Consider the following 25,794-nt stretch of genomic DNA (forward strand, 5'->3'; position numbering starts at 1 on the left):
GAAAATTGTAGATAAGTTCACATACATTTTCATGTGGGTTCTTTTGAACAGGTTTTTTTGAAGACACAGAAGACAATAGCTGATTTTTTTTTCTTACTTTACACTTATCTTTAACTTGTGATTGAACTGCATGAAAGATTGTGGATGCTATGCTTTTGTTGTTTGTACTACATCGATGCACCATCGTGTTGTATTTGAAGCTGTTATCATCTTGCCAATCATGAATTATAGAAACCGTAATTATTGTCTGCATTTACAGTTCAGTAGCAGATGCCCTTTTCAAGTAAGGGTGTATAAATTATAATTCCATCTTGTACATTTGTATATTACATCTCAATAATTCTGCTATTATAATAATTTCGAACATTTGGAGCTTTTGAACAAGGACTGAACACTGCTGCTTATAGAAAATTTCCTTGTTAAGTGATACTAACGTGTGGTGTAAATGATTCTTCAACAAGTCTAGTTTGTAATTATTAACCATAAAAATTAGTTTCACAAATAATTTACTTGCTGCTGCATGAAATATAATAGCTTGTAAGGGGGATGCAGCACTAGAGAAAATAAGTTAGTAAAGTAAGTAAATTCTATCCATCTTGAAGTGCTGCATTGTTTTACCAGTGTAAGTTTTGCTTTTGAACATTAAGTTGTATATCAACAATATTCTTGAAATATACATTGGAGCAAGGATACTATTTCTTTTGCTATCCTCAAAGCATTGTTTATGAACTGACCCACAATCCTTTGTTCTGGCATTTGGACTTTTGATCAAAATAATAAAATGCCAGATAAAACAGAAAATACCAGAAGTACTTAGGAGGTCTGGAGAGCAAAACAAAGTAAATATTTTATGTAAATGAGCTTGAGGAGCAACACATCTTCTTCTGAGAAGGTCCATCGTAGCCTTCCAGACTCAACACTGAGTTCAGCAATTTCAGATAATCAGCATTCCTGCATTTTTATTCTGGTTCCCAGCATTCTCATTAATTCCTTTGACAGTTCTATATAATTGTTCTACATTTTTACTTCCTCCAAGGCTTTGTTACCATCTTTTCACCCCTTTTGCTGTGTAATTTCTCCTGCCTTTTATCCTATCTTGTCTTTTTGTTCTTTTCTTCCCTCCTCCCTTTTCACTGCACGTTGAAATGTGATTATCTCTATGCCCAGTCCTGATGTAGTTTTGTTGATCTTAACCATTGACTCTGTTTCTCTCCATACAAATGCTGCTTGACATACTATTTCAGTCATTTTATTGCCTTTATTTCAGGTTTCTGGTATATGCCATGTCATGGCTTTTGTATTAGAATGTAAGAATTATTTCTTCATATTCTGATGTTCATTGAAGCACTTCCATTGTTTCAGAGCCAAAATGCATCACTGCTTTTGCTTTCCCCTGCAGTACAATTCCTGGCTTCTTCCTGCACTGACTACATCTGACTACAACCTATTTTAAGAATTATTATGGAATCAGGATCTAATGGGGCTCCATGTCCAAAAAGAGTTGTAGTAACAGTGCAGATAGATGAAGACCAAAGCAGCAAGAAGCAAATGGGGAAAAAAACCATCAACCACAGGGGAAGGAGAATATCAGAATAATTTATGGGGGAAGCAGCAGCATGAAGTGAAGGAGAAGATGATGAATATGTGGTTGAACTGGGTTTGTCAGAGGATAAGAATGCCAGCTTGAATTAAAAAGGGAAAGGATCACCAACAATTGAGCATAAAGATACGAAAAAAGGAGGAAAAAAATGTTCCATTTCCATAGCATATTACCATGCCTCTTCAGGGTTTTTCATTAGCTATAAGAACTCTGGGTTATTATGAGATTGTAAGGAACACTGCATGAATGTGGCTATTCTGTCTTGTTCTGCTGTATGAGTTGTCGCTTTTAATCAGTTTTCCATGAATGTGTATGACAGTGGGAAGTGCATGTGTGTCTCTTGTTATCCATCTGTATTTACCTTCCTCATTTCTGGGAAAGGACAATTTGTCAGCTTCTTCCCTATGTTGCAAATTCAGATCTACTCCCCCAGGAGACTGGTTATTGCCTCAAACCTCTGCCTGTCACTCTTTTTGCGCAGTTTGTATGGATTTCACTCTAGTGGATTGATGTGTGCTGTATGTCACCTATAAAAATAATGTGTTTGATTTTTACTACATTTCGTGAATTTTCAGTTTTATTTGCTTTCTCTGAAATGCATTACAGACCCTAAAATACGATCCTTCAGCACCTCCTCTGTCAATCCAATTCCTGAATCTGTTTCTATGGATGTGGAGAGTTTCACAGGTAGTCTGTCAATGGCTGTATCATACTACTGCCTCTTTTGAAGAACATGCAGAGTTTCTTTATTTGGACATGAGTATTTTGGCTTGAAATGCATTGATAAGACAGTGTGCTATAATATGCAACGTAAATAGTGTTGCAGAGCATATTTTATGATCCAGCATCTGTAGCGAAGTATTTATATTGTGCCAACTTTAACACTGCATTTACCAGAATTGTTTTTCATGGTGAATATCAAGTTATGCCTGCATCAGATTATTGTTATAGAGCAAACAATATGGACATTAAATTTTAACTGGAATATATATGATATGATTATTGAAATACCAGTTTTGCTTAGGACAGACTGGGTGAGTGTGAGGGTGTTTTTGTATCATTATTTATGCTCATATGTTCTTCCATTGAAACTACTTGGTATCATATAATATTTGCAATTACAGGTATTTTTCTTTGTTTCTGTGAATGACATTACAGAGCTTCCTTCCAGTACTAGTTCATTTCCATCCAGTTCAAATATGGTTTCCAAACCTGATGTCATGGACACAACGTGGTTTACAGGTAGCTACTTGGATAGAGCATGGAAAGCTGTTTTGCTGTAGATACTGAAATGAGCATTTCCATTGTGCATATTATATTCAAATACATACGCAATCAATGCAATATTGTATTAGTCACTGCTCGAAAATTTGTCCATGTCATGTGAGCATGTTCTAGCACAAAGTATATTGTCTGGTCAATGGCTTTTTTCAATGTAGTGGTAAATCAGTATGCTTTTGCGAAGTGCACTGGTCAGCAAACAGCATGCAAGTGAGCATTCATGTTCAATCATAATTAAAGTCTATCTTGCTTGGGCACTACACGTTATTTAAAATCAAGGTGAACCATTGCTTGGAAGGTCTACATTCGTCATCCATGTTGTGTCTTGTTCAGCTGATTACTTCCTCTTTGCAGATTATTATGTGTATTTTTTTTATTTCCGTGCCTTCTGCTTTAATCACAGAACTAGTGCGAAGTATTTTACTTGCAGCATGGATTTCATGCATTGTACTTTAATGGTATTTTGGTATAGTTGTTACATGATTTCTAATCTAAAATGTAGTTTGTCTACGGTTTGCATGAATTGTGCTCCTTTGGCCATTTGAAGCTTTTCAATCAACTTTGAGAAACGACATTGTTCCCAATATGAAGAATTTTTTTTCAAATCTATTAAAAAGTGTTTTCTTTTATTTGGGTAAAAAAAAAACAGAGCATGAGGAACCATCCTCCAGAGATGAATTTTTCATCAATTCACCCACAACTTCAGCACCTGATAATGTGGATTACAAACAATTCACAGGTAGTAAAATTAATTGAATAGATAAGTTTGTTTTCTTCAACAATGATGTATTGTATCATAGGCTAATATCAGTATAAATACTATAAATACTCAGGTAGGGGACTTCAATGACCATCGCCAAATGTGGCATAGTATTACCACCATAAACCAAGTTTGCAGAGTCCTGAAGGACAGAGTTCTGGACTGGATCTCCAATAGGCAACAAAGAGCCACACAAGGGATAAGCCTACACAATCACATCCTTAATAGTCTACTTGCTGCAAATGCATCTGTTTATGATAGCGTTAGTAGAAGTGACCAATGTGCATTCCTTGTGGATTGCACATTAAGTGCACCTCCATCCTGTTGTGTGGCTTTTCAATGTTTCTAAATAGTACAGACTCAGAACCAGTCTGACAGGTCAATACTATGAGGTGATGTGGACAGTTAGCATCTTCAGAAATCACTGCATTTACATGTCTGTTACGATCATTTTAATCCTCAATCTGCTGAGGGAATCAAGCTGAGGATCAACCCTAGTTAAATTAGGAGTGCAAATGGGCAGGTTGAGCACAGCACCTGGTGCACAGAATGTGAAGTGCCAACCTGGTGAAGCTTGCAGCACAGGACTACATGCATTCTAAGCAGCAACACAGCATGCAATAGACAGAACCAAGTGATCCCACAATCAGTGCATCAGATTACAACTCTGCAGTCCTGACTTATCCAGTTGTGAATGGTGTTGGATAATTAAACAGCTAAGAACAGAAGGAGGCACCAAAAACATTTCCATCCTCAACATCGGCAAGGCCAAACATATAAATGCTAAAGATAAGACTGAAATATTCACCACTGTGTTTAGCCAAAAGATCCAAGATAATCATTTATTTTGGCTTTCTCTTAGTTCTTCACCATCCCAGAAGATAATCTTCAACTCATTTGATTCACTCCATGTGACATCAGGAAATGGCTGAGAGCTCTGGATCCAACAAAGACCATGCAACCTGACTACAACTTGACTGTAGTACTGAAAATTAGCACTTGATAACTAGTTATATATCCAGCCAAAGTGTTCCAGTGTGCTTAATACTACTGGCATTTAACAGAAAATACAGAAATTTGCCCAGGTATGTCGTATTCACAAAAACCAGGGCTAATTTAATCTGCTTAATTATTGCCACTCATTCTACTCTCAGTTGCAAAGTGATGGAAGATGACTTCAACAGTGTTGCTAACCAGCACCTACTCACTAATGACCTGCCTTATTTAGGTTTTGCACTGCCACTCAGCTCCAGATGTTAACTCAGCCTTGGTTCAAACATGGACAGGGTGCTGAATTCTAGAGGTAAGGTGAGAGTGAGTCCCTTAGCATCAAGGCAGCTTTTGACTAATGCGGCATTGATGAACCCTAATACCCAGTGGGTATTAAGGGGGAAAACACTCCAATGATTAGAACCCTGCCATTTGCAAAGAAAGATGATTGCTAAAGGTCAGTTATCCCAGAGCAGGAATTCTTCAGGGTGGTGTTCTATATCCTCCTTTGGCTGCTTTATAAATGACCTTCCTTTAACCAACTTCCCTTGATATTCAATGACATTGCAACTGCCAAGCCCCCTGCCATTAACTCTCGAGATGTCACAATCGACCAGAAACTTTCTCGTTCATCTCTATTAATCATGTAGTTAGAAGAGCAGGTCAGAGACTGGATATCTGATTTGAGTGGCTTGCCTCCCAACTAGAGGCTTTCCACTATCTGCAAACCACAACTATGAGTGTGACGGAATACTCTGCACGTCCTTGGGTGAGGGCAACTCCAACAACACTCAAAGCTCAACACCATCCAGGGCAAAGCAGCCCACTTGATTGGCACCTCATCCATCATCTAATCTTTCTTTTCTTCCAACAGTGATGTACCATGATCATATTGTACCACAGGTGTAAACTGCACTGCAGTTACTGGCCTAGGCTATTCCGACAGCACTTCCCAAACTTACAACCCATTAAGAAGACAAGGGCAGCAAGTGCATGGATAACTGTCATTTGCAGGTTATCCTCCAAGTCACAAACCATCCTTATGTTTCTTCTTCATTTCTGGTTCTAAATCTTGGAACTCCCAGCCTAATCGAGTACCTTCATCATAAGGTTGCTCACCAACCCATTTTCAAGGACAATTAGGGATGGTCCATAAATGCTGGTCTTTCTTGAAAATGATACTGAGCTAGAAGATCAGCCATGATCCTAATGAATGGTGGACCAGGTTCAAAAGAGCTGGGTGTATACTTCTGCTCCTATTTTTTTATGTTCATTATCTCAGCCAGCTGATCTCACCATAGCTTTGCTTGGTGATATTAGCTGCTAAGACAAAGCTGTGTTAAAACAACTATGTCCTTGACTAATAACTTGAATAATCACTCAGCTACTTGTCATCGATTTGAAATTGGAGCCGACTCCCTCTGGAAACAAAGGGCAAATGCAGTTATGTTTTACAAAAATGGAATTATAGCTGTTTAACTCATTTTGAGGAATTTCAAGTGGTATCTAATATTTGCAGCATCTAACTTTTGGGAAAGAAATCAACTTGGCATAGGATGTAGTATGGTAGCAGGGGCAAGGAAATTCATAAAAAAAACATGGCATGAAATTAGTCAGCAAGGTCATTGTCATCCTGGAGAAGACTGCAATAGTTTAATAGTTACTTGAGAGAATACTTTAAGGGTTAAGGAGAAGGATCATATTAATTGCTGGAAGGTGACAGAAGCATCTGTTGAGGGACATCCTTGGCTGACTAAGGATCTTAAATCAAATGCTGAAGAATTGCTTGCAACATGCCAGTCTGAGGAAAAAATATCTGTAGAGGGAGATCTTTGGTGTGTGTGTGGTGGAGTCTTGCAGTGGAAATTGAAAGTAATTAAAGTGGTCTGTTTAGATATTTTGTTTCTACCATTTCTTTTGCTTAACCAGGTAGTAGGACATGGGTTGTAAAACCCTGGATCTGTTGCTTAGCATTGTATTGGATAAAGTTAATTATTGCAGGTACAGCATTGCTCTCCTGCAATATAAAGAAACTGTAACAATGCATAAAATGTGGTTAAAAAGCAAAATTTTAGAATTTAATTAATTTTGACTGAGTGAACTAAGGCTGCACTATTGTACTTTTTCAGTCAATTAGTATGGTAAATAACCCAGGTACTTTGCAGGAGTGTATGAATCAAAATCTAGAGTCGAAACATGAGTTGCCTTTTGTATTGGATATTCAGAGCAATGTTGCTTATTTACGCAGGAGCCTTAATTGACTGTTCATCGTGTGACTGTTATTTCCTTTAAAAAGAACCCTCAAGCCATTTTAGTTCACATTTCCTCTAGTCTTGAAACTATGCACTATGACTCATGAATGGTGTCAGTAATTAATTTTCCATTGGGATGAATCTTGCAGTGAAAGCTATTCATGTGTGTAATACCATTTGTATCAATTGTGATATTTTCACAAGTCTCAAAGGACGTCACTGTGGAAAAAATTGGACTTGCCCGAAATGACTTGCAATGGAAACATATGTCAAAATTTAATGTCACCACTAAATTGTATTTATGTTAAAATTCGTTTGCATTCTTTCCTAAACCATATTATTCTGATCCCATTTTGTAGACATTTAGAGAAAGTGTATCATTCAGTCATTATATTGTGCTTTTCTTCTCTTTCACACACTCAAATCTATTGTTAATACCCTGCACCTGTTTGCTGTTCAGAAAGTAAAATGATCTTTTGGTTGTGAGCATTAATAGTTCTCTGGTCTGTTGATGTGCAGTTAATAAATCTATTAAAGACTGAGTGCAGTAGAGCTTTGGGCAGTATGAGAAACAAAAAAGTACTGAAATGGAATAGGAAAGTTGAATTAAGTTAAAAGTTCAGCCATATTCTTACTGTATGCTGTTTGCAAACTTAAGGGGCTGCATGGTATACTATTCTCATGTTTTCACAGAATTTGTTTTTTGTTTTGACTAAATTGCAGAACGTGTGGTTGAACCTACCACCAATTCAATTTTCACCACCTCAAATACAATTTATGAATTTGATACTACACAACGGAAACAGATTTCAGGTAGTATGTAGATATGTTATAGCATGGGTGCACACTTCCTTGTTCTGTTCACCACTGGAATGCAGACACATTGTCTATGTGCTTTCATGCTCTTGAAAGATGAAAAGTGGCAAAGTGCATTATTAAGCCAATATATAGTCACACCGTGCAATACATTAGGATCATTTTGACAAGCCAAACCACTTAAAATTAATTTTCATTATTAAGAAATTCTCATGTTTTGAAATGAAATAATTTAGCTTTAGACAGGTTTCAATGCCAATTTGCATGAATCAAAATGTTAAGTGTTGATTTTGCATGGAAGTGAAGTTTGAATGCTTCAGATTACTTCAGAGGACTGCTTAGCTTGATCAATGTATTCTGTCATGCTTGGCCATTGCTCTGCATCTATCTATGTGGTTATGAATTAGGTGTGCTGTAAGCTTTTACATTTGTCATCTATCTTGTTTGATACCATGCAAAATAGTCCAGCTGATTAAAGAAATGCTGTGTTTGTATTCTTTGAATAAGTTCCAGAACTTGGGAAACCATACTTGAGCAGTCCAACTGTCAACACTTTAAAATTATCTAATGATGATGCAATGGAGCCAAAACAATTCAAAGGTATTCTCAATGAGAAACATAAACTAGCCTTGATTCTTTCAGTGTACCAATTCTCTTGCCTTATTCACAAATGTAAATGCCATTGTTAGTGTCAATTTCATTTTCTTGCCTGAAATTAAAAATCAGAAGATCTGGATGCCTAGTTAGAAATTAGCATCCTTAACCTTAGAATGTTTTATTGGCCAGCAGACAATTAGAGTAGATTTCTAATCAACAGAATATATTTTCGAGTGAAGTAAATTAAGATGTTTCGTGAGGACACAAGAGAGTGCAAATGCTGGAATCTGGAACAAAAGATGAGCTGCTCGAGGAACTCAGCGGGTCAGGCAGCATCTGTAGAGGGAAATGGACAGATGACATTTTGACCCAAATGTCATCTGTCCATTTCCCTCTGCATAAGATGTTTAGTGAAATTTATTTCCTGCTCAGTTACCTTACACTATACTGTGCTGCTCCTACACAGTGCATTGTTCTGAGGATGAATTGTACACCTTTGTCACTACAACATTGTTCAGTAGACCTTGCATCATCTGCATTATTTTGGCTGGAGAAGGATTTCTGAGCCTATTTTCCCAAAATGGTCCCCATTATTTCTCTTTCTTGGGAGCTGATGACTACTGAGAGAGGAGTTATGATTTGGAGATAAAGTGAGGATTGTATAGGTTGGATCAGCTGATCTTTGTTTATCCTGTGTTTTAATATGTTTGCTTATTACATGAAAGCACTGCTCTATATGAATAAGTACACTTTAAAACATTGTGTTGAGTGGTCAGGATTCAGAACCATTTTGACTTCTGAATTTGGCAGTGATTGAATGTACTGGGGATAGCTGAACATGGTTCAGGGTAAAACAAGTTCTTCAAAAATGAAGGAACTAGTGGAGGAAAGCATGAAGAGACTTCAAAGAACAAAATAACCTAAATACCCAAACAGCCTTATCATCAGTTGTCATTATTATCTCCTACTTGGCACTTTGGTGCATTCATCCACCTGCTTCTTTGCTGTTCATACAATGCAGGCTCTCTCCAGAGACTGCTTTGTCGCTTTAAGACATTGAGCTGTTCCTTTCTTTTACCATTGATGACTTATTTGTGCAGAAAATCAGCATTTGGTATGAAAGAAATAAAAGCAGGTTAAGCCAGTTGGCCCTTCCTTTGTATTTGGGCTTCTGACTGATCTTCATTTTAGCACTACTATAATGTACTAAGTCTATAAACCCTAGATTTCTCTAATATCCAAAACTCTATCAACCCCCATCTTGAGTGTGCTCATTGTGGGAGCCTCCTCAGCCTTGCTGGGTAGAATTCCAACAATTCACTACTCTCTCAGTGAAGAAGTTTCTTCTCAACTCTGTCCTGAATGGCCAAGCCTTTATTTTGCAACTGTGACCCTTGGTTCTAGAGCAGTTGTTTTTCAAATTGGGGGTTCATGATCCTTTGTCGGGTCATGTACATTAACATATGGGGTGCCAAAATGGATCAGGCAAGGGTCAGTTGTGTGAAGCACAAAGAGTGCAGACAACATGTATGTGAGTGGCCCAGAGAGCACTGGAGAGTGAGGCCAGGGAGAGTATGAATCCCCAGACTGGAGAACTGCATGTCCTGCTTCTGAACCCATCCACATTAACTGTGGGAAAGCATTTTGTTTTGATGCTGCCATTTAGGGTTTAACCAATGTGGTTTGATTGCACCTACATTTGGGTTTATAGTTAGCCAGTTATTAATGGATTGTGTGGGGGAAACAAGTGGGTCATCTCTTCTAAGCAACCCAGTCAAGATCATTCCTGTATCTATCCAATCAAGTCTTGTAAGATTTGTGTATACTTCAGTGATACACTTTGGTCCCTCTTAATACCAATGCCTTTCAATCTCCCACCATTTAAAAATATATTCTGTTTTTCTATTTTTACTCCCAAAATTGATGTCTTCACATTCTTTCACATTATATTCCATCTATCGTGTCCTCGCCCATTCACTTACGTTTTTTATGTTCCTCTAAAGGCACCATGCCTCTTGCAACTCACACTGCCATCCAGTATTATATCATGTGAACTCGGATATATTGGAGCAAAAACTTGCAGGTTTATTATACATACAGTATACCCTCATCCAAATCAATATAGATTATGAACAGCTGGTGCCCCAGCAGTGATCCCTGCAGTCCCCTTCTATTCACAGTCATCCATTCCAAAAAAAAACTTTACACCTTTTTTGTTCACAAGCCAATCGTTCATCCACACTGCTATATTACCCCCAATCTCACGTGCTCTAATTGTGTTTAATAGCCTCCCTTAATTATTTGTAGGTTTTTGTAATTGTTCCTTTGGGTTTAATTCACAATAAAGAGAATGATTTTTCATTGCTTCAGCTACCTTATTGGTGTTAATAAGTAATAATTAAGGCTTGGTCCACATCTGTGGTGCAAATAAAATCATTTATAAATTTTGTAATATGGTTTCCTTCAAAATAGGTTCTATAAATTTTCTTTCATGAAATGACAAATAGGTTGTCATTTCTTGCAACTTATTGTGTCCATTTGCTCTTTTTACCAATTCAGTGCACTTTGTTCAAATTTATTGTTTGCCAACCATCAATAGAAAGATCAGTTCTGTGATCAAAACATAAAATGATATTCAGATAGCCTTGCTTATTTCTTGTTTTGTGGTTGAACACAGAGCCAGGCTCTGATTTTCGTGTTCTATCATCGTTCCAGTAGCATTGCTTAATATTGCTACATTGCAGAATTTCAGATACTTTTAAAAGATCAATAAAAATATGGCACACATTTATTCTTATTTCCAGTTATCATATACGCTCCAGCAATATATGTTATTAGTTAACATCCTTACCAATATTTATTAAGCCCTTCTGACAAATTGGGGTGCTACACTTTGAATGAAATTATGCTTTCTGGTCACCATTTCATAAAAGGGATAAATCTAGATGCTTTTGTAAAGCAAATTGATTGCTTCATAAAATTGTCTAATTAAACACAAGTAAGAATTGTTTGACATGATGATCACAGTTAATTTCACTTTAATGGAGTATCTAACTTTGAGATTCATTATTGTCCTTGAAAAGATTGCTTGAATATATCAAGTCATTATACTTTATTTGCCCTTTATTCATCCTTTTCTTTAAGTCATGGCATTCATCAAGGATCTCACTAAATCGTTTGCATGAAGCACAGTGCTTAGTGACGAGCAATAGTGTTTGGGGTTTAATGGGCAAGTTAAAGTGAAGAATCTTTATTTGGGCACAACATCAATTCTCTTTTTCAGTGATCTCTAACCAGAAGCCTGGCAAAATGGAGGTGACTAAGTTTTGGGCGTGGCTCATTTAAAAATGCTATTTGAAGCTGATCGAAATTAGCTAATTTAAAAAAAAGTTGAAATTTATAAGTGTGAATCTATTCAAGTAATGAGACAGACAAAATCAAAACGTTCAAACTGCAATTTATTTCTGATATTTTACGATGAAAATATTTGGCTGAATCATTCTCCAAGCAGCCTGGTAGTCTATAGGAAGTCTGAACTGACTGGCTCATCATTTTCTCCAGCAGCAGAGTAGTGATGTGCTGAAGAGAGAGTCCAGGTATCCTTTGCATCTGACCTGCCAGTTTTAAGCTAGGGTGGATTAGCAACCACGAGCAGTAGATGCATGGGAACACCACTGCCTGTAAGTTCCCCTCCAAGTCACACCTTTTCTGACTTGGAAATATATCACTATTCCTTTATTGCCACTGAGTCCAAACAGGTTGAGGGTATTGTGCTGTGAGGAGATCTTAAGTAGATGGTGCCAATATAATCTAGACTTTAGAATAATGAAATGTGATCTTCTTGAAATATACAAAATTCACAGGGTAGATGCCAATAGATAAAGGAAGATGCTCCCCTTGATTGCATTGTCTAGAACCAGAAGTCATAAAACAAGGGGTCAACCATTTATAATGGACTTAAGAAGAAATACCTTCACTTAGGGATAGTGAATCTTTGGAATTCTCTACCCAGAGGGCTGTGGAAGTTTAGTCACTGAGTATAAACATATAGTGATTGATAGATTTTTTGGATATCAAGGGAATCAAAGGATATGATCTTAGTACAGGAAAGTGGCACTAAGGTAAAAGCTCAGCCATGGTGATTCATGAATAGAGAAGCAGTCACGAGGTACCGACTGGCCAAAGTGTTTTTTTTATATATTCTTAAATTCTGGTACTCCTACAGACAGTCTGCAGCAGTTCAAGAAGGCAGCTCACTACCACCAGGCAATTAGGGTTGCGTAATTTGTGTTAGAGATGAGAAAAAAATGAATTAAAGAAAAATTAGAATTCCTTGCAGTCTGGGAAGCATACTTGGCCAACCGTGAAGCATTTGCATGCTACCCTAAGGTGAACGGGAGAAATTTTCACTGTTGAAAATCAAATGTTAATCTGGAGCACCGGAGCATCTATCATTGGAAACTTGGCAATGATCCTTGAATCTAAGTTTAAGAAAATCTTGAACATCTGTTCAAGTGTGCAAAATATTCCTCAGAGAAAAGATGGACTCTCTGGGAGATGTGGTCTGTTATAATATCTGATAAAATCTACAGTAACAATATATCCAGAGGCAGATTTTGAGTGAAGGGCACCGGTCTTGCCAATAGAGATATTTTGTTGGGTAAGTAGCATAATTATTAGGTCATGTGGTAATATATTTAATTTTACTTTCACTGTAGTGGTAGTTGGATTAGGAGGTGTTAGAAGAAATGTTTATGTGAGTCAGACAAATTTTCACTGTTAACTCAGGCAAACTAAATTCCCAAGTTTAAGATGCTTCACATGCTTTTTACTTTAGCTGTATAGACAACACACACTAAATGCTAATTTTCTTTCTTGAGACTTATTTTGATTGATAAAGCACTGCTGCTGTACCACAAGCTGCATGTTCTCTTCTATTGTATTTGGAAAAATGTCAGCTAATTTTCCCAATCAAAGACACGTTTTCATTCTCTTCAATGCACATGCTAGAACCTGAGGTCTCATCATTCACTACGACTAAAGTCTTCATCACTTCAAATCCAACTACTGATGCAGATGACGAGGTGCAACAGCCATTTACAGGTAATTTTAATAAATACACAGCAAAAGGCACCTAGCTTTTGTTTGAAGACAGATGGTTGGCATCTCTTAACATTGAGAAAACTGTGCAACTTATCTGCTTCTTGCTGGCTATTTTTCCAAGGCTAATTTGTAAGATTTAGTAAAAAATTATAAATTTAGATTGGCAATGGAAAAGGTTAAGGAGCTTTCTGGGTTACTTAATCAAGGACATCCAATTTTAAGAAGTTTAAAAATGGATTTGGCCAAGCAAATTGTGATCAAAGGAGACACAAGAGAATGGAGATGCTGGAATCTGGAACAAAAAGCAAACTGCTGGAGGAACTCAGTGGGTCAGGCAACATCTGTGGAGGGAAATGGACAATCAACATTTTGGGCATCCATTTCCCTCTACAAATTGGAATCAAAAATTTGAGCACTAGAATAGAGACCTCTTGCTCTCATTATGTAGAGAACTGATGAGGCATCATCTGAAATATTGTGCACAAGTCTGGTTTCCCTACCTGAAGAAGGATAAATTGTGATAGATTGACTGCGACAAAGATTCACCAGATTAATTCCTGGAATAGTGTGTTTGTCATTTGAGACAAGATTAAACAGACTAGGCTGGTGCCCTCTTGAATTTAGAAGAATGAGAAGTGTACTAAGTTCTGATGTGTCTTGACAGTGTAGATTCAGAGGTGATGTTTTCCCAGGCTAGGTTGACAAAAACCAAAGATCACGTAATCAAAATAAGGGGTCAGTCATTCAGGAAAAAGATAATAAATGACTTTACCCAGATGTAATCGGTCTTTGGAAATCTTTAAGAGGGCTATGCAAATTCAATTGTTAAGTGTATTCACGACAGAGACTGATAGATTTTTAGACATTATAGGATTCAGGGGACATGGGGTAAGTGCAAGAAAATGGCGCTGAAGAGAAAGATCAGCTATGATATAACTGAATGACAGAACATGCTGAATGGACATCTAATTCTATTTCTTGTGTTCTTGTGATCAGAGGTATTGGGGGGAGAAAAGTGAAAAGGGAGTATGAGAGAAGTCTGGCAGTCAACATGTTTAACAGTCTTTTTTTTAAACAATTAAGTGGTGGTAAGGGAGATGTTGGAGACCATAAAGGAGAATGATATATGAAGTCAAAGGACATCAATGACTCAGAACAGATCTGGCAGCTCAAAATCAGGCATCCATGAGGCGATATGGCCCATTAACAGTATTCTACTACAATCTGTAACTTATTAGCTGGCCTATCCCTTACTCTGACATTATAATCAAAGCAGGAGATCAACCCTAGCTCAGCTTAATACCATCAAGGGCAAAGTAGCCCACTTGATTGGCAGCCCATCCACCAACCTAAACATTCATTCTCTCTACTACTGGTACACTGTGACTGCAGTGTTTGCCATCTAGAAAATACATGACATTTACCCACCTAGTCTACTCTGATGTCAGTTCCAAATGCATGACCTCTTCAGTCAAGAAGGACAAGAGAAAAAGATGCATGGGTTCACCACCATCTGGAGATTCCCTACCAAATCTCATAATCTCCTGATGTGGAAATAAATCTTTGTTCCTTCACTTCCCTGGATCTAAATAAACTCTGTGCCCAACAGCATTGTTGGACAGCAACTGTTTAAGAAGATGGGTTTAAGAAAAGTGGCAGTTTTAGAACCAGAGTAATTCACTTTATTATCTTCCTTTTGCAGAATCAACTTTATTTTAACTTTAGGTATCCTTGACCTAGGGCTATAGACAACTAACAAATTTCTGTGCCGGCACTAAAACATACCTAGTGATTTATTTAGTTCATGGAATTTCTGTATCAATTATTATGAAGAACTTGCATCTGTTTTTAATCTGTTGAATGACCAATCTCAAAATTGCTATGAACCAATAACAAGTTCAGACACTAAATAGAGATGCGACTTATATAGACAGCAAGTTCAGTTTTCTTCCTTTTATAATACAGGGCAGTTCTTCAATAATTGAAATTAATTTGCAATGATGTGTTTAACCATGTCATCAGCCCACATAAATATAACAGGAGCTGTAAATGACATTTTTTTCTGTGAAAAAATAATGCATGGGCACTAATCTGAATTTCAAGTATGTGTTAAGCATTAGGACATGTTTAACTGAAAAGCAAAAAAAAATCTGCAGATGCCAGCTATCTGAAATAAAGCAGAAAATGCCGGGAATACTCAACAGGTTAGTTCAACATCTGTGGAGAGAGAAAGAGTTGAAAGTTTCAAGTCAATGACCTTCGATCACCAAACATTGGCTGTGTTTCTGTCTCTACAGATGTTCCCTAACCTATTGAGTATTTCAAGTATTTTCAGTTTTTATCTTAGAACATGTTTAATCCTGTTTTACCAGTTCGTATATGGCAGGAGAATATATTCTTTTTCTCAGTTTGCTGAGGGCAAATTTGGATTTTGGGTGCTTCCATTCTCCTCCCAGAAGTAATGGAGGTGTTTTTGTTGACAAGCCAGTCAGTCTCGACTAACAAATTGCCTCAAGTATAAAATTCAGAAGGGCCCTGAAGCTCAAATTATGAAGAGCCTCCAAATTCACTTCAGCATAGTAATGTGTCACCAGCTTTGATGCCTTGATCCTGAAACTAGGCCTATTCCAAGATTTTTCTTATTATTTCTTTAACTTTGATTCATTCCATATATTGTTGGCACAGCGTCGTAGCTAGTAGAGATGCCTCATCATAGATCCAGCAATCCAGGTTCAATTCTGACCTCTGGTGTTGTCTGTGTGGAGTTTGCACATTCTTATTGTGACTTCATGGATTTCCTCCAGGTGCTTTAGTTTCCACCCACACACCAAAAATCTGCAGGTGGTAGGTTAATGGGCTACTGTAAGTGTGTAGATGATGGTAGAATCTGGAGGAGAGTTGATGGGCATGTGGGGAGAATAAAAATGGATCAGGGAAGGATTAGCGTAAAAATGGGTGCTTGATGCTTGGCATGGGCATGCTTCCATGCTGTAGCTTTCAATGATTCTATGACATTTTAAGCTTTCTAAAATGGTATAGCAATGCATTCTCTAAGACTTTTTAATCTCAAAAATAATAAATGGAAAGATGTTAGGTTTAGGGGCATTTTAAAGTGTTCACGTCTGTGACATGGAGTTAAATAAGTTAATGTTGGGGTAGAGAGTAATGGATTTGAAGGGGAAGGAAATGACATTCTAGTGTTTGGAAAGAAGCTTGTTCAGGGTGTTTCCTTTTGTATATTCATTAACTAAAGTCAGCTGATGAACATACGGAATAAAACACCCAAAATTCTCACAAACACAGAAATGGAAAAAGTTTCTTTCAATAGTTCTCTGGATAAGTGCTCTATTTACTGTAATATTGAGGAATTTAGATCAAGATAGATTATAGATCTAGTCTTGTTTTCTCGTATTTCTTTCCATAAGTGATTTTCCAAGAATGTTTGTCTTCAGCTGCCTCTTAATTTAATCCATATGTGATACTTTTTGTTGCTCTCACCTCCAATGTGCCTTTGGTCTATTATCTCCTGCTATCAACCTCTTGATTTGCTTTAATTTCTACTTTGATATCTTAAACAAAGTTTGCCCACTGAAATATTTATGTAAATTTTCTATGTAAAATAAAGCAATGTTATCACTAATCATTGAGGCTCACCTCTACAGCAGATCAGTAAAAAAGACATCTGGTTTCCCCTTCTGCACACTATTGACATCAGTCTGGCTGTATGTCACTCCAGAACCCTAGCCATCATCTTTAAGAATTTTGAATGCCCAAAGCAAAGCAATCACCTTTAATCTGGCTTCACCTAAGGTAGCAGTATTCTGATATCAGTGTTAATTTGAAGGCTGAGGACTCCTTACCTTAGCTTGTATTTCTTGTGAGGTCCATCAAACATGGACCCAGCTTAATTTAGACCTTCCACACATGCTATATAACTCTTCCAATCATTGTGCACAGTCATTGCCTATTACGATACTCTTTCATTGTGCATAAATCCTGCATCAGACTCTTCTTGATAATAACAATGGCAACAGCAAACAGAGTCTGATTTGTCCTAGCTCAGGTGCTTCAGAGACTTTCAGTTGGATTAGCAAATGGAAAATTACTGTCATTACTGCAAGTTTCTTCTCTAAATAATGCAGACAGCATACATTTCTGCACCATGAAAGGATGAAGAATTAATTCTATGGTTAGAGGTACTGTGTACATTTGAGTCATAGTGTCATACATCATGGAAACAGGCCCTTCGACCCAACTCATCCATGCCAACCAAGATGCCCATCTAAGCTAACCCCATTTGCCCGTGTTTGACCAATTGAGTGCCAATTCTTTTACTTCGTGAATGCCATAGGACTGTTACAAAGAACCCTGAAAAATCACTGGTGGTCCAAGGATGACTTTTGTTCGAAAAGATGTTTACATTCTAGTGGAAGCTTTGTGTGCTTTGTAGCTGATGTCATTTTCCTTAAGGAAAATAAATATTTAGATGTTTAATCTGTAGAATGTGGTAGTCGTGGAAAATGTACACTGCCAGATGTTGCAGATGTTTTCTGGTATGGCTTGGAAGAATGTAATAGCATGGAATTATGTTATTATAATCTTTATTTCATTGGTTGATCTTGTTTCTGGCAGCTTGTCTTATGAAGGCAGGTGCATTTTGACATGCAGATGTCCAGACCATGTCTTTACATCTGTGTTCTTTGGCCTCTACACATGTAATCCCAGTGTTCATTCTCATCATTGAAGTACAGGGAATGTTACATTGTAAAATATTTTCTTTGACTTGTTGTCAGTTATTACATCATCCATGATAAATATATTTTACATCCCCATTTTCCCAAGGGAAGATTATTAAGTGTACTCTGCATTAACAACTAACTGTGATCCAAAACCTAAGATTATTGATTGTCCAATGGGTCATGGTTCAACTGGAGTTGACTTAATAGTTAAGAATAAGGAAAATTAATGAAGGATACTGTGCAGATGTACACTTGTGTTCCATAATGTTTTCTTGAGGAATCATATAGGTCTATATTTTTGCTTCTCTGTTACCCCTTACAGATGACAAGGTGTCCAACTCTATAATTCTCCTAATGTGTTTAATCTAAACCATGTATCCAAACTTAATAACGTAAAAGAGAAAAAAATTACAGGTACTCCCAATGTTACTCATGGTATACTGTAAATGCAATATTACCCAACAATCAGATTCATGTCCATTTGTCTTCTTTAATCCATTCATCATGTTAGACATCTAGTGTCTTGTGTAGCTCACTTTGTCCCTTTAGTATCCTCCTTGTTTGTTGTTCGGTGTGTTGTTGTGTCATCAATTTGTGGCCATCTGAACTCTTGACTGGCCAGACTGTGCAGTTCATTTGAATATAAGCAAATATTGAATGTGCTAAAACAGAAATTATAATCAAATAGCAGAACTTTGAGGCATCTGCTATGGGCAATCAACATGAAAATGGAAAAAAATAAGTAAGTGTTAAGATCATAATTTTTTGGTGCAACCTGAAGTGGTATAAGTTAGATGCATCCAATAGATACAACTCAAGTTTTATAGTTCCATTTTGTAACCTTGGTTAATGTTTAATTGTTCCTTCGTTTCTTCAATGTAGTCTGTTTCTGTCGTGTGGGGGGAAGAAAAGTAAGTTTCCACCGTGCAGTGCTTTTAGGGTATCATGTTTACAAAAATTCATTTGATCAATTCGCTGGGAACTATATTGTTTTGATGTCCGCAACAGCTTATTAAATTATTTTGCTCTTGCTGGTCAACATTTTCTATTCATATTTCTGGGGTATTAAGTGATGTTCTTTTTTTTATTATGGGAGTAATAAATCATGAGGGATTTGGGGCTCATCAAAGAGCTATACATGTAGATCAGTGCCTTTGATTTTTCAGTAATCAATTTTTGAACACTAGGCCACAAAGAATATTGCAAATATGAAAATTAGGAACATAAGTTATTGTGGTCTTCCAACGTTTGCCTTTATGCTTCATGTGAAATTGTTCATTTCCTTGTTGGCTTATGTATTTTGTAGATACCATTACATGTTTGTGCTTGTGCAATGTGTATCTACAATGGTTTCTCCTATCAGTCAATTCATTATGTAGATAACTTTCTTTGGGTGCCATTTTACTTTCTATGAGTGCAGCAGTAAAGCTATGAAAGCCTGGGACTGAGGGGATATATGCTCCTTGCACTATTTTTTCAGAGCTTACAAATGGGTGGGAGAACTCGTATAGAAATTCACCCCTTATATTTTTTCATGAAATGTACACATCTATCTGTAGTGTAAATTATATATGACATCAAATGATTTGTAATCATATCAAATGTTTTCTTGGCCCAAAGTTTCCACAGGGTTGCTTATGCAGTCACCTATCCACTATATCCAGTCTTACTTTGAGCAGGTCCCCCATCAATCACCTCTCTTAAGAGGCTCCACCGCCATCTTGTGCTTATATCCTTCCTGGGAACTTGTCTCCGCTGCCATCTTGTGCCTCCGGCTCTTCAACCATGTACTCACCCAGACTCGCTTCCACAGCCACGTGTCCTTCCTGGGAACTTGTCTCTGCCACTGTCTTGTGCCCTCATCCCTACCTACCGATCACCCTCCCAGCTCTTATCCCTGCAAACGTGCGAAGTGTTACACCTGCCCCTACACCTCCTCCCTCACCACCATTCAGGGCCCTCGACACTCCTTCCAGGTGAGGTAGCACTTTGCTTGTGAATCTGAGGGTGTTATTTATTGCATTCGGTGCGGCCTCCTCTACATCGGTGAAATCCGACGCAGGTTGGGTGACCACTTCATCAAGCACCTTCACTCTGTCTGCTGCAACAGCCAGGATCTCCTGGTGGCCACCTACTTCAATTCCACTTCCCCTTCCCATACTAACATGTCTATCCACGGCCTCCTCTACCGCCACTTCGAGGCCAGATGCAGGTTGGAGGAGCAACACCTCATATTCCGTCCCAATCTGACGGCATCAACATCGATTTCTCTAACTTCTGGTAGCCTCTCCCCCTATTTCCCCCTTTTCCCACCCCCCCTTTGTTTTCCCTCATTCCTGTGGCCCCGTCGCCCATTCTCTTCCCCCTCCCCCGCTGTCACAACTTGCCCATCACCTCCCCTGGTTCCATACCACCTTCCCTTTACTCTGTGGTCTACTGTCCTCTCCTTTCGGATTCCTTCTTCTCTAGCTCTTTGCCTCTTCCATCTATCACCTCCTAGCTTCTCACATCATTCCTTTTCAAACCCCCTCCCTCACCCACGCACCTTCCCCCTCTCATCTGGACTCACCTGTCACCTGCCAGTTTATGCTCCTCCCCCTTCCTCCACCTTTTTATTCTGGCTTCTGCCCTCTTCCTTTCCAGTCTTGATGAAGGGTCTCGACCCGAAACATCAACTGTTCATTTCCCTCCATAGATACTGCCTGACCTGCTGAGTTCCTCCAGCATTTTGTGTGTGTTTCTTAAGAGGCTGGCTCTGAGATGATGGGCGAAGTCCTGAACTGCACAGGGTCTTATTGATCATAAGTCCTATAGAAGTGCTTTGACAGCCAAGGAAGCCATGCTAAAATATGCAAAAACATCCAAAAAAACAATTAAAATTAAACATCTTATTAAAAAGTGAAAACATGCAAAAAACATTTAAAATACATAGTAAGCACTCAAAGCAATATAGTTAAATTAATTTAGTCATGTCAAAAGTATGTAAAATACTGGTTCCATTCCTATCCATTGGCTGGTCTAATCTGGTGTAAATTCAGAAGGTGGTTTTCTTAGAGAAACTGTTGAATTTTGGGTTTAGGTGCTACATTCCAGAATGACAGCACGGTCTAGATGATGATGATGATCATCTTTATAGAAGATATGTGGATAGTATAGTGGTGCAGTTGGTAGAGCCGCTGCTTCACAGCTCCCTGGTTCAATCCCGGTCTCGGATACTGACTGTGTGAAGTTTGCATGTTCTCCCTGTGATTACATAGGTTTCCTTTGGATGGTCAGATTTCCTACCACATCCAATAGACTTGCTGGTTGGTAGGTTAATTGCCTGTGTATAGGTGGGTGGTAGAATCTGGGATGAGCTGATAGGCATATGGGGGAGAATAACAAATGGGATTAATGTAGGATTAGTGTGAATGGCTGGTTGATAAGTGGAATGGGTGGGTAGAAGGACCCTGTTTCTGTGGTGTATCTCTCTATGACTCTAAACCTGGGATTTCCATATTTACATGAACGTGTACAGTAGTCCTGAATTTCCTGACATTAGTGGTTCTGCATTTCCACTCTGAACTGCTCACATTTTATTGGAAATTTTGGATTTTACTTGAACAATCCACAGCAGGTAAATGTGATTAGTTTGGTTGGAATCCTTGGTCAACATTTCATTAACTGCTGCTTGGCTGTAAATTTATTATTATTTCATTAAGTTCACATTGTGAAGTTTATTGAATCTTAATTAGCTTTTCTGTAGTGGAAAAACATTGCTGCATTAATTCATTTTGAATAATTTAAATTGGTTAGTGATACATAATGCTATGTATAATTTAATATTGTAATATATTAGTGGGTGAACAATTTATGGTTACATCTGAATATGTTGAATGTTCTAAAAGTGAAAGAATGAGTCCAATGATACAATATGGTTACATTGTAATGATTTCCAATGATACATTTATATTCATCAAAACAGCTCAGACTATTTTCAAAAGAATTTAAGAATTTTCATTTGTCTTCCTTCTTGTAACCTGCAGACTGAGGTGTCAAACTTCGGCACTCCTAATGTGTTCAGTTCAATCAAAATATGTGAAATTAATATAGGAGGTACATTCCTGATGTAAACTCAGGCATGGACCAAATAATTAAAAGTGTATGTTCAGGTTTGAATGGTGTCAAGGAGTTAGGCCACATAGGTGCTATGTTAAACCTTCTCAGTTAAATGAATGTTCATTTTGCTGTTCGTAATGCATACTTGTAGCTCCACTGTCTTGCATGTATACATTCATTGTCATTGCACCAAAGTATTTTGGGGGAGAAAGAAATTCACAGATTGTTCGTGGTATATCAGCATTTTAATGATCTGTATTGCTTCCTTTGATCAGACAATTCACTTCATGAATCTTGGTCACTGTGCTAGGTTCTAAAACACCTAACAACCAGTTTTGACTATTGTTTTGCATCTTGAATGAGAAATATTTGATACATAGTTTTGTTCTTCTTTGGAGTGTCTGTTTTCATGTTTTAGTATTCTTATAAATAATATTTCATTAATTAACTTACTGACTGGGCATAGCCCATGATTCTATGAAATGCCTAATTAGTTATTACTTTGGAATACTTTCAATTTTGTATTGAAAGAAAAAGATCAATTCTGAAACAGTACTATATTCTAATAATGCTGAGTTAGACAAACAAGTGCATCAATACAGTTCAGGTTTTTTCCATGATAGATTAAGAGTTTTAAATCTGATTAATTTTCTAATCCCTCAAGCCACCCAAGGGAAACGTCTGCCCCTCGTAATGTGCTTGTTTTAATGCTGGTCACTGATTTTCCATGTTTGTTTATTGGATCTAAGACCCGCAAAAGTTTTTAGATCTTTCAGGTTTTGGTATCCTCCAATCAGGGCTCTGCTTCCTCCTACTTGGGAGCAGTCTTCTACTGCTTCTTAGGCTGTCCTTTGGGATCAAGGGTTACATGCTTACACTCCAATTGCGTAGGATCTGCAGTGGCTGAAAATTCTTTTGTGTAAGTTGCAGGCTCTACCACAGCTGAGGTAGATGGAGTTTGACAGGGCAGGTGACTGCGTGGTTTGGGATGCTGTGCATTCCTTCTGCTGTTTGTGAATGGCCTCCACACCATACCATTCATAGGCTTGAGGTGCTCATGGACCAGGGATTCCCAGGGGTTGGTGAGTAAGTCACAATTTTATATGGAGATGTTGAGAATTTCTTTAAAGAATTTTCTCTATCCTCCCAGAAATCTTGTTCCATAACTAGCTCAGAGTAGATGTTTGTCTCAGAAATCTGTTATCTGGCATGTGGATGATATGGCTCCTCTAAGTGCTGATTGAGCAGGATATTGGGCCAGGAGAAAATGTTGGCATAGTTCTGCCTATCTTGCCGATTGAGGATTTTGTGGGTGCAGTGTTGGTGTTATTTCTTCTGTGCATTGAGGTGCCTGCTGATGGTTGTCCATGACTCCAGAGCATAGAGGAAGTTGGGAATCACTGCTGCTCAGTTGACCATGAGCTTGGTCATGGATTTGGTCATTAAAAACCTTTTTCCTGCTGCACAGGAAGTTGTAATGTCTTTCATCAACAATGCTTGTGCTGAGAAGTGGCTGCTAAGATGTGGAAAGTGATCCATGCTTTCCAAGGTCCTCCATGAACCTTAATTATCAGTGTGGCAGTGGCAGATTAGTAAAACATCTTACTGATGATTAGTGCAAAGCCCATCCTTTCATAGATTCTAGTAAAAGAGCTAACGATGACTTAGAGCTCAATGCTTCAGTGCCTGCACATACTTCATTATGAAGCTGAGGTAATAACTGCTTTGTAGTATAGATGCTGAAGGTTGAACAGCTTTGCACTCTACTGTAATCAACCCCATTATACTTAGAAGTGTTGGTGATGAGGTTTGGAATTCCAGTGAAGAAGACAGAGAGGGCATTGGATTGATGACAGCTTGCTTGTCTCTGGAGTGCACAGACATTGTACTTGTGATGGATAGCTCACATCTCTTTGTGCTGCAGGCATAGAATAGTAATGAATTTCATAAAACAGCTAGATTTAAGAAGGATTCTCCATAATTCTCAGAATTATATGCCTTTGTGAGGATAAGAAAGGCCTTGTGCGGTATTTGGTGCTGCTTTCTACTCTTTACCTGGGAGAAGGACTCTTGCCGTGACTTTCCCTGTGGCATATAGCAGGGTGACACTCACCAACATGGGTAATTTACCAGTAAAGCCGTCGAAATCTAAAGAAGCCTGTAGCTGTCTTTCATGACCATCTAATAGATTTCATCCTCCCTCTAGCTAGATTGCAGCCATGGGGGTGGGGAAATATACTATGTAAATGCAGTTGGGCCAATGTGTGGTTGAAAAGTTGCCATTAAGAGGAAGCACATGGTGAACAGCTCAAATCATTGTTTGTTATTAAGTTTCTTTAGACTGTTTAAACATTTATGTTAATTTTTTCACTTTTTTAAACAATTATCCAGTTAACATTATCTTGTACATAATTTATTGGGGATGAAAACTATTATTAATGCTTATATTTCATTCTATTTAATCTAATCAAAGAATACCGTCTTACTACATTTGCTACATTGCTTTGGTATTCATTAGTAGTCAAGAAAACTTGTGTGTTAACTTTATGTGAGATCAACAATTTTATATTGCTTCCTTCTTATCCCCTCAGACTATGAGGTGCCAATCTCTGACATAAATAATGTGTCCACTTTAACGGCAGACCATGAGCTTCCAGTTACTGACACCCCTAATGTGATCTATCCAATCCCAGAACTGGAATCTGTTAAGATAAGAGATACTGAAACTACAGGTACTTGTGATAATGTTTGTGTCTCGGTGTTGTGATTTGCAATAATTGTGTATCTTAATTATGTAACTCGGTACAATTTTATGACATGAACCATTGTCTGCATACCTCCTAAAATTCATGGTTTTGATCGGCTTGTTGGGTTACTTGGTCAATGTTCATATTTTATAGAACCTATAGACTGCGTGGCTCTGTTGACCAATTATGGCTATATTGTTTGAAAGCTTATTGAGTGTTAATTATCTTAGATGTGATGGAAACTGATGCCATGTGGAGTACTCGTTGTTGTATTTTAATGAAAGATTAAGAATTTTGTGTCTGGCTTCTTTCTTATTCCTTCAAGTCATGAGTAGCCAATCTTTGACACTCCCAATGTGTACATACTGATCTCAGGCTATAAACAGCAAGCCACTGACAATCCTAAAGTGTTCATACCAGTTCTAGAACTCAACCAACTACCATTCAATTTATAGAAGTTTCATATTCTTTGACAATATTTCTGTTTTGTTCGCAACTTGAGAATGAAGTAAATAACACTAGCGTGTTGAGTTTTGTCCTAAAGTAACACAAGTGTTGGTTGCCTTGAATGTGAAGTTTAGTTGATGAATCACGAAGTCCATTCGCCAAATCAAGTGGAATTTAAGCATTTCTTTTCAGTTTGATTATTTGGTCAGTGTGCATTTCTCATAGTGTTTATAGATTTTGCTTAGCTGTAAAGTGTTTATTAGCCTTTATGAAGTTAGCTGGGTTATAATTGGCTTTTACATAATATTGCTGTATGGAATACCTGTTACCATAATTTTTAAATAAAACATTTAGAATTGTATTG

General features: G+C 37.8%; 1 protein-coding gene across 3 annotated transcripts in view; it reads left to right on the forward strand.

Moving 5' to 3' along the window:
- LOC127569467 (target of Nesh-SH3-like) overlaps positions 1 to 25,794 on the forward strand; it is a 232,237-nt gene that overhangs the window by 94,674 nt on the left and 111,769 nt on the right. The window lies entirely within an intron of this gene.

This window comes from Pristis pectinata, chromosome 4 (genome assembly GCF_009764475.1).
Source record: "Pristis pectinata isolate sPriPec2 chromosome 4, sPriPec2.1.pri, whole genome shotgun sequence".
In the NCBI taxonomy this organism is placed as follows: domain Eukaryota; kingdom Metazoa; phylum Chordata; class Chondrichthyes; order Rhinopristiformes; family Pristidae; genus Pristis; species Pristis pectinata.